Source organism: Symphalangus syndactylus, chromosome 9 (assembly GCF_028878055.3).
Source record: "Symphalangus syndactylus isolate Jambi chromosome 9, NHGRI_mSymSyn1-v2.1_pri, whole genome shotgun sequence".
Taxonomy (NCBI): Eukaryota; Metazoa; Chordata; class Mammalia; order Primates; family Hylobatidae; genus Symphalangus; species Symphalangus syndactylus.
Genome location: NC_072431.2, coordinates 36061906 through 36075410, shown reverse-complemented (window position 1 = coordinate 36075410; position 13505 = coordinate 36061906). Strand labels below are relative to the sequence as shown.

Here is a 13505-nt window from a genome sequence, read left to right as displayed (position 1 = left end):
AGGAAGCTAACATGTTCTGTGACCACCTTCTGGATGTTGAATTATCTCTAATCCAGAGTTTATGTCAATGATCTTAAAAATTAGTTCAATTCTGGCCAGGTGTGGTGGCTCATGCCTGTAATCCCAGTACTTTGGAAGGCTGAGGTGGGTGGATCACGAGGTCAGGAGATGGAGACCATCCTGGTTAACATGGTGAAACCCCGTCTCTACTAAAAATACAAAAAATTAGACAGGCATCGACAGAGCAAGATTCCCTCTCAAAAAAATAAAAATAAAAATTAGTTTAATTCTGTCTTCATTTTCTCTTACTTAGTAAAAGATAATGTAAAACCTGGTGTTTTTTTAAGGCAATCATAGAATCTGGAGGTTGAAAATATTTGGGGAATTATACATTCTAATTATTCAGACAGGCATCCTTACTGCAGTATCTGCTAGTAATTGAGGATTATTTCATATTTAAAAATACTCATTTTTATGCAAATCTCAGAATTTGAACATTGTTACTTATAATTATTAAAAAATAAATTGAGAAACAATAAAATGTTAAAGAGCTTATTTGAGCAAATGGTAATTCTTGAATCAGCTCCAAACCAAAAGTGGTTCTGAGGCCACTTGAGAGAACTCAAAGAGAAAGCTTTTACAGGGAGAATGTGGAAATAAAGCAAAGGAAATATTTAATTGGTTACAATTATATAGTTGCCTTATTTGGTCTATCTTGCTGAAAAGTTCCTACTTATATTACTACGTGAGTTGGCAGCTTCTGACCGGTTAGCCTTAAGTTTCATTTCTCTTTAGGCATTTATAAGAAATAGTTCAAGTCGAGTTTTGCATATGTTTGCAAATCAAGCAAAGTTTAGGTTACTTCTGAGGGCCACTTGGATTTGTCTGCTCAGAAATTCTTCAAGCCTGATCTGTTTTAATTTACTTCAACATATTTTATCAACATTTTGCTTTCTATAACATTCATAGTAACCTTAGATCTGCCTTCTAGAATCGACAGAGGCTATTTCACCCCCAGCCTCTCTTCAACATGAGTTTGCTCAATGCTGCTTCTATTTGAAATCTTCTGTTATTCAGCTCTTTTACTGAGTATCTACTTTCTGCAAGGCATTGCTTTATGTACTGCAAGAGTTACAAAGAGGAGTACATCATAATCTTACTTGAAGGCAATTACTTAAATAGAAAAAATGGTGTATGAAAAACAAATGTTCTTAAGCTTGAAAAAGTGAAAGGGTGTACCCAGCTGGAAGGATGTGAAACTGTGCATGGAAAATGTATTTGAGATTTAAACTGCCACTGTCTCCTGGGTTGAATTGGTGTCATGAACTTCAGGTAGTGAAAATAGCTTAAACAATACCCCTGATGTGGAAACACAGAGATTAGTGTGAAAATTTAGAAGACTGTGAGCACATTATATTTTGTCTGTACCATAAGACACCAGTAGAGTATATTCATTCATTGTCATGCTGCCATAAAGAACTGCCTGAGACTGGGAAATTTATAAAAGAAAGAGGTTTAATTGATTCAAAGTTTGGCATGACTGGGGAAGCCTCAGGAAACTTACTATCATGGCAAAAGGCAAAAAGGAGGCAAGGCACCTTTTTCTCGAGGCGGCAGGAAGAAGTGCTGAGCAAAGAGGGGAGAGCCTCTTATAAAACCATCAAATTTTGTAAGAACTCACTCATTATCACAATAACAGCATTGGGGAAACCACCCCCATGGTTCAATTACCTCCACCTGGTCTCTCCCTTGACACGTGGGGATTATGGAGATTATGATTTAAGATGAGATTTGGGTGGGGACACAAAGCCTAACCCTGTCATAGGGGTTGGTAAGAGGGAAGACTAGAAAGGAAAGCTGGACTAGGCAAGGTGGCTCATGGCCATAATCCCAGCACTTTTTAAGGCCAAGGCAGGAGGATCACTTGAGCCAGGAGACCAGCCCTGGCAACACAGCAAAACCCCATCTCTACAAAATGTTAGAAAATTAGACAAGTATGGTGGTGTGCACTATAGTCCCAGCTACTTAGGAGGCTGAGATGGGAGGATCTCTTGAGCCTGGGAGGTCAAGGTTGCAGTGAGTCTTGATCACAACACTGCACTCCAGCATAGGCAACAGAGCAGAACCTTGTGAAAAAGAGAGAAAGAGTGAAAGAAAAAGAAAGAAAGCAAGAAAGAAAGGCAGACAAGAAGGAAGGAAGGAAGGAAGGAAGGAAGGAAGGAAGGAAGGAAGGAAGGAAGGATTCTTTACATGCCAGGAAGAGGAATCTTAGTGATGAGAAAACTGAGGGTCTGAGAGTTTGAGCCTCACTCAAGCTCACTGAGTTACTAAATGGCAGAACTGGATTTCAATCCCAATAATTTGATTCAAAACCCATACCCTTTCCCATATACCACATTATCTAGGAGGTGTCCTAAGAGTTCTGAAGGGGGAGATAGCTTCCAGCTCAGGAGATGAAGAGAGTCTTCTTAGAGCAAATGGTATTTGAGTTAATTTTGATAAGTTAATGTTGAATTCATTGGTTGAGATAGGGAAGATAATTCATTTCAAATGGAAGAAACTGAGCAAAGGTACAAAGGGGAGAAAGTGGAGAGATTGGGAACAGAAAATAATTAATCTTTGGTTGAACATCACCAAAAAGGTATAAAGGGTGGAAAAGAAAGCTAAGGTCAGAGCACAAAAGGATAACATATTTGAACTTTTAATTGGACTTAAATGATAAAGTTTTTAGACAGATTATTATTATAACTACAGCCAGGTTTTTAAAAATATTATATTAGTAATTATATATAAAATAGATGGATGAGAAACAAAGTGAAGAATGGAGATTATCTGTTTACAGTAGCCCAGTTAATTGTAATAAAATATTGAATCTGGATGTTGGCAATGGAATGAGAAGGGAAGAGATAGATATGTAATTTCAGAAGCACAATTCACAGAACTTGATAGAGATTAGTGGAAGGAGGCGGGAGACAGATGACATTAATTCTGTGATATGGTTTGCCTGTGTCCCACCCAAATCTCTTCTGAATTCTCATTGTGAGAGGGACCCAGTGGGAGGTAACTGAATCATGTGGGCAGGTGTTTCCCATGCTGTTCTTGTGATAGTGAATAAGTCTCATAAGATCTGATGGTTTTATAAGCAGGACTTTCCCTGCACAAGCCCTTTTTCTTTGCCTGCCACCATTCACGAAATATGTGGCTTGCTCCTTCTTGCCTTCTGCCATGATTGTGAGGCCTCCCCAACCAACAGGTGGAACTGTAAGTCCATTAAACCTCTTTCTTTTGTAAATTGCCCAGTCTCAGGTATGTCTTTATCAGCAGCGTGAAAACAGACTAATACATTCTGTAAATTTGAATGCAGGAGATAGAACCTTTAAAAGCAATGGTAATTTGTCTTGGAAAGCCTATGTTTATCTCTACTATGTACTCAGACTATTGTAGAGCCTGGACCATAGAAGGTATGCAATACGATTATTTATCTATGTACTCAATCCCTACTCTGTGCCAGGGATTGTCCTAAGCACTAGCGATAGAGTAAAAAGAAAAGAAAAAAGTCTTGTTCTCATTAGTACAATAAACATCATGTTGTTTCACCCAAACTGGATCACCTCAGTCCCTTTTATTGTTATCTCTGTCTCCCTCTCCTGGCAGGTGAGTGTTTCTGCTTTTAAGAATCTGTACCTGTGTCTTGCTTTAGAGAACTGTCTTCAGATTATTTGAGTCATTTTTTCTCCTTCAGCACAAAGTCTGAAGTGCAGGGGAGTTTACGTGCCCCCACCCCTATCCTTAGCCAAAGACTGACTATTGCAGTATTATGAAAGTACAGATCCCTTGCTTCATATAGGGACAAACTCAAATACATAATTTGTACTCCAAAGTTGTCCTGTGGGATCATTATAAAGCCACCTTCTGTAGGGCTTTGTTGGGAATTACACCTTAGCTTGGCTCCTTCCCCATCCAGACCTGCAGCTTTACCCACTCCTTTCCTGATTGATCTTAGGAGTACTTCCTTAACTAATCAATTTCCCATTAAGCCACATCTCAGTGTCTGTCTCTGGGGAACCTGACCTAAGACATGTAGTCTACATTGCAATGTACAGAAACAAATAATAAACAATATAAATAGTTATTAATAAGTTTCATACTAGACAAGGCATGTTGGCTCATGCCTTTAATCCCAGGCAATTGGAAGGCCAAGGCAGTAGAATTGCTTAAAGCCAGGAGTTCAAGACCAGCCTGGCCAACATAGCAAGACCCTCTACAAATGAAATAAATTAGCCAGGCATGGTGGCATGTGCCTGTAGTTCTGGCTACTTTGGATGCTGAGGTGGGAGGATCACTGGAGCCCAGGAAGTCGAGGCTGCAGTGAGCTTTGCCACTACACACTAGCCTGGGCAACAGAGCAAGACCCTATCTCTAAAAAAATAGATATTATATTAGGGAAAGTTGAAGTTATAGAGGGAAATAAGGAAGGAGATGTGGTTAGAGTGTGTGAAAGTCTGTGTGTGTGTGTTCCGTTGTAGGGTATGGTGTTCAATTTTATATAGCATGGTTGGGGAAGGCATCACTGGGAAGGTCCTATTTGAGCAAAGACTAGTAGGTGCAAGGGAATGAGCCACGCAAATTTCTGGGAGTAAAGCATTTCAAGCAGAGATGAAAGCAAGTGCAAAGCCATGAGCTCGGAGTGTGTCTGGAGTGCTTGGCAAGAAGTAGCCATGTGAGAAAGTACAGGGCAGGAGACGACATTAGAGAAGGAAGTGAGGGGGGTGGGCAGAACTTGCAGGCCAATACAAGCCATGGTTCATACTTTGACCTTTCCTCAGTAAATAGAGAGTCACTGTAGAGTTCTGAGCAGAATAGTGACTCGACCTTTTCTGCATTTCAAAGGAATCTGGCTACTACATTGAGAATAAACTGAAGGAGGCCAAAATTAAGCATGGAGACCAATTTAGAAATTATTACCATGGCTGGCTTCATGGGCAGTCACACAAGACTCCATGGTAAGAAGGGCCCCACACATGGGGCCTAATGCTCTGCAGTCACCATCTTGGTAATTTTAATAATTTGTGTTTGAATTTAGGTTTTGTAAGTGAAAGTCATGGGACTATGGAGCATGTTCTGGTACTTCCTGCTGTGGATAGGTTCAAATCCACCTGCACCCCTGCCCCCTGCCCAGGCCACTCAGTGTCCCCTTCTTCACCTTTTCCCAGCAACTATTGCCACCCTCCAACAGGGAGAATGCTGGGTTGCTGGTGGGAAGATGTCTGTGTTCTGCTGCCCTTAAGCCTGTTGGGGATTTGGTCACAAGCTCAGGTCAAGTTGCAGTTAGGAATGCACCTCAGGCTGGAAGTGCCAAGGCAAGTGAGAGACTCAGTGGGAGAGAGCTTCTCACCCACCTCTAATCCAGGCATGTCAGGTGCAGAGCTGCAATGCTTTGGGGGATTGACCTTCCACCAGTTTGGGTGGCAGGCTCATGGGAAGGGTAGAATGACTTCTCTGACCCCAATTGAGGGCAGGTTGCTTCAGTCCAGAAACTGGTGGGAAGGGGAATTTGGCAGTGGGGGACAGGGGCAGACATTATCTTCTGCTCTGAATCAGGGACGCTCATATGGCTCTGTTTGCCCTGCAAGTGTTTCCCTGCTCCAATGAGTACAACATTAAATAGCAAATAAAAACCATCAGATCAGTAGACAGTTTGCATAAATAAGAAAAAAGCTATGTTGTATCATCTTTTAATGGCCCCTTTTTCCTGCTACTTAAACAAGTGTCTCCCTCTTTTTTTTAGAGATGGGTCTTGCTATGTTGCTCAGGCTGGTCTCCAACTCCTAGCCTCAAGGAATCTTCCAGTTTCAGCCTGTGGAGTAGCTAGGATTACAGGTGCAAGGCACCACTCACAGCTGGGGCCTCAACATTATCAGTTTTGCACTGTACTTCATAAATTACTGGCCCTAGCAATTGCAGTGATCTAAGTGAATGATGGTGGCAACTTTAACCAATGTGCTAATGGTATAGGAGGTGAGAAATAATTGGATTCAAGATATATTTTGAATATAGAACAAAAAGGTCACTAGAGGTTATGACATAGTGTATGAGAGAGAGAGAAAGGAATCAAGGATGGCTGTAAGGTTTTTTACCTGAGGAACTTGACATTATTTGTTGAATACATAAACGATTTTCCTGTTATGTATCTGCTCCTGAAATACATTGATGGTAATAAAGATGCAGTGGCAGAAGCAAATCATAGAGGTATTTCCTAGAGGTAGAAATATTAAGACTTGGTGACAGACATCATAAAGGAAAGGGAGCGAAACAACTAAGTCAGGAAAAAATACTTCTAATTTAGGAAAAAAGAAGAAAAATGAAGGAAATGGAAATATTTAAGAAATGGTATAAATTTCTAAGGAAGATAAGTTCAATTTTGGAAATGTTCACTTGAGGCTCCAAGAACCTACAGCCCAGGAGACCTTAGCTATAGATTGTTGGGAATATGTGATAGGATCCTGAATGAGCACTCAGGACTAGGAATCTATGCTGAAGGCGTCATATAAGTGTAAGCTGGAGTCACAAGAATGGTTAACTCATCAATAAATGAATATGAAGAGAGATGTATACAGTATTGCAGAAGAGAGTTCCTTGTAAGTGTGTAAGCTCATATTCCATGCCTGGGATAAGAGTACATTCATTATGGTGCATGTGAAGGTATTGAGAAAACAACTTCTGCTTTCTGGCAGAGGTTAAGCTAGCCCCATAATAGCAATAGCAAGATTATAAGGGGAAACCATGTTATTTGTACTGGGTCACAAATTTGTCTAATAGCAGTGGACCTGTGGGATTCTATAAACATCTTAGGTATAGAAAGGGATCCAGTGGCTTTTAGAAAATCAGACTTATATCATATTTCCCTTCTTAACTTGTAGCTCAGTGGTGCATTTCTCACCCTGGGGGAAAAATGGAACATGGACTATATTTACTATTTGAAATCAGACACATGTGAATTTAAACTCTGGCTCAGTGTGGCAATGGCAAGTTATTAAACATCCATATACCCTGATCACTGCCACATCTGAAAAGTGACAACAATACTGCTTCCTTCACGAATAATGCAAGGATCAATAAGATAACAAATCAAGAAGCTAGTAGTGTGCCACAATTTAGGTAGTGTTGACATTACATGAAGCAATGAACCCATCGTCTCCTATGATCTCCTTCACTCCTCTCTAGTTCTTTCTCTCTCTCTCTCTCTCTTTCTTTCTCTCTCTCTCTGTTTCTCTCTCTCTCTCATACACACAGGCATGCATACATACACTTTGGAATGTAGCTATTTTTTGAGCATTGTTTTATTATTATTTTATTTATTTATTTTTTGAGACGGAGTCTCGCTCTATCGCCCGGGTTGGAGTACAGTGGCGCGATCTCAGCTCACTGCAAGCTCCGCCTCCTGGGTTCATGCCATTCTCCTGCCTCAGCCTCCCTAGTAGCTGGGACTACAGGTGCCCGCCACCACGCCTGGCTAATTGTTTGTATTTTTAGTAGAGACGGGGTTTCACCATGTTAGCAGGATGGTCTCGATCTCCTGACCTCGTGGTCTGCCCCCCTCGGCCTCCCAAAGTGCTGGGATTACAGGCATGAGCCGCCACGCCCGGCCTGTTATTATTATTATTATTATTATTATTATTATTATTATTTCAAAGACCTTCTGATCCTGGCTCTACCTGCTCATTCTGACATGGGGAAGATGCCCAGACATTCAGATCTACTGTTCCACTGAGGAGTTTAGAGGCTGCTTTTTCTCCCCCATAAAAGAGAACGGGGACTGAGGGAAAAATTTTAGGTAGAAGTCTTTGATGAAAAGAAGAAATGAGGAAAACTGAGCTGGAAATATTCAGGTATATCAAACAAGTGGAAATACCTCACCCTCATAAAGAGAACCATATCCTGGGAAATTTTCTTTCTTACCTGATTATTAAAATCCAGAATTGGAATTCTGTGATTCCAGCATAATCCATCCATCAAAACCAAACTACTATGTAATCAGATTAGAGGTGGCCTTCCTGCTGATGAGCCATTTAGAGACGGTTGAATGAGTTCTTGGAAGTCTGCTAACATGCACTTAATACATCTGAAGATTTTAAAACGTTGCAGCAATGTATTGCCAGTCTACCTACAGCAAAATAAAAATGCTTCCATTAAAATATACGTATATTTCTTTTATATAGTTAACTTATTTTTCCTAGGAAAGTTAGATGTAAAGTGATTATCTATAGACTGAATCATATTTCCCAGAGATCATCATAGTAAGACTGGTATGCATTTCTGTTAAAGAAAAGCAAAATGTGTCTTAGAACATAACAATCATTTAATGGAATATCTAAAGAATGTTGGTCAAGCATTTTGAACAAGATGAAGATGGAACCAGGGCTGGGTGTGGGCAGTAGACTGTTCCACCAGCAGCCAAAGATGACAGTGAATATATACTTGACATCAGTTACCAATGACAACCTAATTCTACGTGACATACTGGCCTGGATCAATGAGTCTCCTAAAGTTGAATTTGACAAAGATGGAACAATTGTGCTCAGGGGCTGCTTATTGTCACTTTATGGTCATTCTGTTCCCTGGCTCCATTGCCTTGAAGAAGGTGAAATTCCATGAATACATCCATAACTTCAAAATACTACAAGCAGTATTTTTAAGAGGGTGGGTGCTGACAAAGTAATTTCTGTGGACAATTAGTAAAAGGAAAGTTTCAGGACAATTTTGAATTCATTTAGCACTTTAAGAAGTTTTTTGATGCAAACTACAATGAAAAAGACTATAACCCTGTGGCTCCGGACAAGGTCAAGAAACTGAAGTGGCTCCCTCCATTGTTGCTCCAGTTCTGAATAAACCGAAGTAACCTCTCAGCTCTAGCAATACAGCTCCACAGAGGACCATTTCCACAAATAACCGCAGCTTCTAAGGCTGGCCCCAGGGTGGTATTAAAAAATCCTGGTGTGGACAGTAGGAGTGCTGCAGGGTCAAATTGATGCTAGCAGGTCAGTGTATTGAAACTTGCCATTGAAGCCTTGGAGAAAGAGATTTCTACTTCAGAAAGCTAAGGAACGTGAATTGATTTGCCAGCAGAACGAGGGGCACAATGACCCTGTATTGCAGAGGACTGTAGACATTCTCTACGCCACAGATGAAGACGTCGTGATATCCGATGAAGGGGGCCCACAGGAGGAACAAGAAGAGTTTTAACAACCTGAACCAGCAGAGCCTTATCCGAATTCTGCACTCCAAATCTTGTGCTTAACTGTTAAATACTCCCTTTTATTATTCTTAGAAGACTCACTCATTTCTTTTTATGAGCATGAAGTATCTCTTTTTAAAGTGCACTTTGCAGAGTTTCACTCCTTTTTTGGTGGGTTTGAGTTAGGAGCTTTTACTGTGCAGCAGAGCAACGTTAACATATAGTTAGTTCACCTGGGAAACAAAGAGGCTGACCATGGGGCTCACCATGTGCATGTAGGTAACATTGATTGCTGGAGAAGGTGTTAGGTAATATGCTGAGGTGGAGACCTCGGTACAGAAATGTAAAGACTGAATTGAATTTTAACCTAATGTGAAATCTTGGTAGAGAATTTTGTAATAAGTTAATGCCTAAAGAGTATTTAAAATATGCTTCCATATTCAAAATATCAAATGTAGCACATCAGGACATCTTATGTGTTTGACATTGCATGTTGGAAGGAAGGGCCAGACATCAGAACCTTTGGTACCTGGTGTCATCACAGGCCTTACAGGGCTGCTTGCAGCCTCACAGGCCTAGACTTTGGCCCCAAAGGAAAGTTCTAAATGTTGCTCTGTAAAGCCATTTGGTGTCATTGACCAACTGCATTGACCAAAAGCAAGAGGCATTGTTGCCTGGATGAACACAGGGTGTGTTTCAGCCCTGAGATTTTTGGGTCGAAAAGCTCTGTTTTCGTTGAGGATTTCTCTGGACATTTTTCCAATTATCTCCGAAATTTCTATGTATTATGCTTTTTTGGGAAATGAGGTGTGTCCAATTCTTTCATCTAACAACACTTTTGCGGATTTGCTCACATCTCTGAGATTTGAATGGAGGTTGTTTCCCATTTTACCATCCTTTAGTTTCACATTTAACATGTCACCAGTGGTGAATCCATAGATGTCTGCAGCAAACTTGATCCTTGCCTCGTTGGAGGAAAGAATTTGGCTGAGGGGAAGAAGTAGGTTTAAGGCAGAGGGAGAGACCAAGGCAAGTTTTAGAGTAGGAGTAAGAGTTTATTAAAAAGTTTTAGAGCAGGAACAAAAGGAAGTAAAATATACTTGGGAAAAGGCCAATCAGGCAACTTGAGAGATCCAAGTGCCCTGTTTGGCCCTTGACTTGAAGTTTTATACATTGGCCTGGTTATGGCCTGGTTACGGCATTTGCATTTCTCTTCCCTTTATTTTCTTTTGGAGCAGGCTGTACACATGTGCAGTGATCTGCCAGCACTTGGGAGGGGCAATATGTGCAGTGTGTTTACTGAAGTTGTGTGCATGCTCACTTGAGGCATTTTTCCTTTACCGGTAGAGTGTTCCTGAGAAAGTCATATACTAGTTAAACTCTGCCATTTTGCCTCTTAATGTGCATGCTTGAGCCCACTCATCCAATTCCTGAGATCTTATCAGGAAGCCGCTGATCGCCAGCTTCAGATGTTTTTTTTAAGCCATTGGGGGACTGACTATCTTTACCTGGTGCTGGCTAAGACCAGTTATTATTTTAGACAGTTTAGTAACCACCTGACCGTCACTTGATGGTTGCCTGACATTCCTGAGGGAGGGGCTCTCTACTGCCTTGCTCATGTCTGCCTAACTACCTATTCTAACATTGCTTCTCTTCTCTGCTCCCCTTGCCCACTGGGGACACCTCTTTGGGTTCTTAAAATTTGCAACTTGGAGTTGGAAGTGCAGCAGGCAGGTGGGCACACTGCAAATTCTTTGTGGACCTCTGGCAAAGGGAGTAATCAGGGAAGACTATGGTTACTTCTGCAAAGCTGGGGTGTTTTTGGTATCTGCTGTCCACAGCTCTCCAGTTCTCTGAATACTTTATCAGTACACTAATCTCTTAAGAGATAAAATTTATTAGTGTGCTACTAAAGGTTCATTTTCTTTTACAGAAAATACAGTACCATGTCTGAATTATTAATATTTAAAATGTGTTATTCCTTTACTCTCCCTCATTTGATTTGTGCACAACCTATTCCATCCTTTTGTTTGGCAGAAGTTTGCAAAATATGTGTCACTCACTGAGATTGTTCAGCCCCTGATGCAGTTGTATTGATTTGTGTCTGGTGATAGCTTGTCCTAAAATGTGCGTAAAAAGTAAACATTTTATAACAAAATTGTTGTTTAACGGATGCTTTGTGTGGAATTCAGAGAAAAATCCAGATTCAGTGATTAACAATGCCAAAAAATGCAAGTAAATAGCCATTGTTCAAATGACAGTGGTGCTATTTCTCTTTTGTGGTTTTTTAGACTTTTGTTACCTAAAATTCTGCTTTATTAGCAACTCATTTTCCACCTGGTGTTTCTTGACAGGCTTTTTTTTTTTTTCTATTTTAAGTAGTTTCTAAATATTTTTTTTTATTTCAAGAAAGAGAAAAAAGAATATTGCTCAATGCAGCTAATATAAAAATAAAGTATAAAAAATAAGTTAGTTTCATATTGGAACTAAACCTAGCATTTAAAAAAAAAACAGCTTTTCTGACCAGTAAACACTGAACTTGAGTTCTTCATATTCTACTATTCTCTGTTTCTACTCTACAGCAGAAAAACATGTAAGTCTGGTTGTTCAGAACTTTCTCTCCATTATGGAAATTGTTAGTTACAGAAATGGGCTAGTGGATTCAGGTTAAAAAGAGAAGGATACATATACATATGTGAGTGTGTGTGTACATATGTGTGTGTGTGCATATATACAAATATATATCACAGCAAGTAACAATCAATAAGTTGATAAGAAAATAGACTTGAACCTATGAAATAAGAAAGCTAGAATATCTGAAAAATAAATATTCAAATAATATTTAGCAGATCTTTTATTGGTTTATGTTTACATTACTGTAATGTACCAAAGAACCCAAAAAACTACAATCGTAGAACAGAACTTAAAAGACCACTTCCAGAAAAAAAGACTTTCCTTAGTGTTTCTCAGCTTTCTTAATTCCTGGGCACAAAATTTTCTAAGTCTTTGAGCACTTATCCACAACCACTAATTACAATATAAACTAATATAAAATTATGTCTTCATCTATGAAATTTAATAAGCCATTTTCTTAGTATAAATTTATCTCTAGAGCATGTATTATTAATGTGGATCTTTGTAGAAAAAAATTGTGATACAACGTTTATTACTACATATCTTTATTTTTTTAAATTGTCTTATCTTTCGTATAATTTTTTGCTGATGTCATCATGTGTAATAACATGATTTTTAAAATTTTAATTTAGAAAAAATATATTCCTCTTGTATAAATGAGAAAACTAAAGGAAAAGAGTATTGAAAGGAAAACATTATAGAAATATCAGAATTTAGAATCCCAATTCTTAACATTTTTTATTTTTTGACTACTTCAAATAATATTGTTTGCCTTTCTCATTATTCATAGGTCTTCCAAATATAGTGTCTGGCCTTAAAAGTTGTAACACAAAATTTTCTGTCTGAAATGTAGTACAACTGAATGAAATTTAAAACCTTCAAGTAATATATGTCATATAGAACTCTCATAAAATATCAGTATGATGTGATAACAAAGGTCAGAACAAATGGAAGAAAAACTAATGTATGATTTCTGAAAACCTTATCCTGGGAAATGAGAAACAGACTATAATTCTTTACTTAAATCTACATTACACAAAAGTATCTTTCATGTGAAAATATATTCAGTTGTTGTTCACTTGACGTTTTTTATGTTTTGGCAAAACATTTTGTGTTCACCCTTTTAAATATTCCAAGACACACTCACTGGCTAGAATCAATGGGAGAGAAAGAGGTGACTCTATAACTAATATAATGTTAAGGAAACTGCACATATCTTGGTATGTTTCTGATAGTGCATAATTCCAGAAAATGTCTTAAGCATTGCGTAATTGTTAGAAACATGGAATCTGCGGGCAGCAAGCATGAGTTCCACATCTGACCCTACTCTTTCCAGTTGTGAGAACTTACTTGTATTTTAAACTACTGAATTTCGGGATGCCTCTGTTTATTCATGTTTCTTTATTTTTTTAATTGACAATAGTTGTACATATTCATGGGGTACATAGTGATATTTCAATACATATAACATATACTGATCAGATCAGGGTTATTAGCACAACCATCATCTCAAACATTTAGCATTTCTTTGTATTGGGAACATTCAATATCCTCCTCCTACCTATTTGAAATTCTGTAGTATTGTGAAGTATAGTCATCCTACAGTGGTATAGAAGCTATAACTTATTTCTCCTGT

General features: G+C 39.0%; 1 protein-coding gene and 1 pseudogene across 3 annotated transcripts in view; both read left to right on the top strand.

The window, feature by feature from the left end:
* SCN2A (sodium voltage-gated channel alpha subunit 2) overlaps positions 1 to 13505 on the top strand; it is a 258782-nt gene that overhangs the window by 142561 nt on the left and 102716 nt on the right. The window lies entirely within an intron of this gene.
* LOC129489417 (microtubule-associated protein RP/EB family member 1-like) lies at positions 3636 to 11509 on the top strand (annotated as a pseudogene).